Below are 1,918 nucleotides of genomic sequence, written 5' to 3' on the forward strand. Positions count from 1 at the left end.
GCCGGGAAAGGGCGACGCATGGCTTGCACCGGACAAAAGGGCCTGGCGTCGTAACCACGGCGGCCATGTTGCCGTTTATCGGCGATTCCCGGTGATCGAGCCGCGTGGGGCCGCTGGAGAGCGAGGCCCCAAAGGGGAGGGCGCTCTCGATTCCCACATGTTATACTTCTATGCATACGAGTGCCTATTCAATACAGCATTCCTATTCTGAGCAACTGACAAAGAATGTTCACATACTTTCTGGCACAAACCAAGATCCACGCACATAGTGGCATACGTCTCGCCAATACAAACTCCCGGTTGCAATATCTGACTACTAAGGCTGTTCGTCGGGCAGGTACACAATTTCAAATACCTGCGGGTAGGGGTCATTGTAAAAGGTGAACATTCGGCAAATATCTGGATGGTTGGGAACAACATATTTAAAGAGAGCAAAAACTGCGACAAAACCTGATTTTATATCTCAAACCTTTCAGAGCTCGACCGACTCTTTCTTTAGGGATGAGATGACGCAAAGCGGACCAGTGCTTCAATACGCTGTTTTTGTGCCGAATTACGGTTTTTCATCATGTGCTTGAGTTTCCGGGCACTCTTACAAAAATTTCGACAAGCATACTAGCTTACTGGACTTTCTGCTAAGGTTGGCACCTCATTTGCGGCGCTCAGGCTGCACGTTTTTTTTCTTTGCATGAGTGATATGATTCTGCTACGATTATCATGATGGACAAAGAAAACACAGAGGCTCCTCCTTACTTTTCTTAGAGACTTCTTGAAATAACGGCAGCCCGAATTGCTCTGGCTTGAACTGCAGCAGCGAATCAATGCACAGGGTTGCCCGACTTCGGTTCTCTTGGTCCATTTGAGGGTCCGGAACCATCACAACTTGCATTCCAGCTTCAAGAGCCGCCGTCACCCCAGCTGGCGAATCCTCGAACACCAGAACCTTGTTCAACACACACAACAGGGCGAACAGTACAGCTCGTGAATAATAGATTAAGAGAGTGTACGTGTCGATCAGCAATAAAAATATAACATTACGACTAGCAAAAGAGGAGCGTTAAAGTGACAGTAACATGTATGTGTTTTGTGCTTCTAATGAATTTAATGAACACATAGTACTACGTTGGCAAGCCGTTTGATGTAGCAGGATAAAATCTGCTATTCGTCAGAAGTCAGTGTGTTGCATTATTATACCTTTTCAGGTGCTGGATGGTCATCGAAATTGGACGCGGCGGCGAGGAAGATTCCGGGATGTGGTTTACCATACTTCACCTCGGGATCCCTACCCGATACGACCACATGATGGAAGAGCGACAAGAGATTGCCGTGGGGCGTCATCTTCAGGTCCACAGGGACCGCCTTGGTGCTAGTGGTCGCTGCCATGGGAATCGCGTGCGCGTGGAGATGGCATATCAGGTCCTCGGCACCTGGTGGGAAAATGCATTATATGTTGAAGTAGTGAAGTCAATATATAGTTCGTTGCGCTCTTTACCATTTACGACTAGGTGATAATTGTTGCTGCTCAAGTAAATGAAAGTCAGCCAATAACATATGAGCACACACAGCCGTCCATACACTCGTGCATCTGTCCAACGGACCATTCCCTTTCAGTGATGACCAGATCTAATCAAAAATTACTTGCACGAGTCAGCATATGAGTTGAAAATGATGTGATGATATCTGTTACTCTCTGCAGTTGGCAGGATCTCGTTATCCTTACAACCTTGTAGTGGCAACGTCATTGCAGTGGCAACGAGGAGAAGTTAGCCCAGAGGGTAGGAAATATAGTGAGCGTCCGTGTACGGACGCTGGACGTTCAAGTTGCAAAGCGGGCTTGCTGGTATGGCATATTTTTGATAATTATGGTAACGCAAAGAAACAGGACACAAGAAGGCAACAAAGAGACACACGCAGTGCT

Source organism: Rhipicephalus sanguineus, chromosome 7 (assembly GCF_013339695.2).
Source record: "Rhipicephalus sanguineus isolate Rsan-2018 chromosome 7, BIME_Rsan_1.4, whole genome shotgun sequence".
Lineage (NCBI taxonomy): Eukaryota > Metazoa > Arthropoda > Arachnida > Ixodida > Ixodidae > Rhipicephalus > Rhipicephalus sanguineus.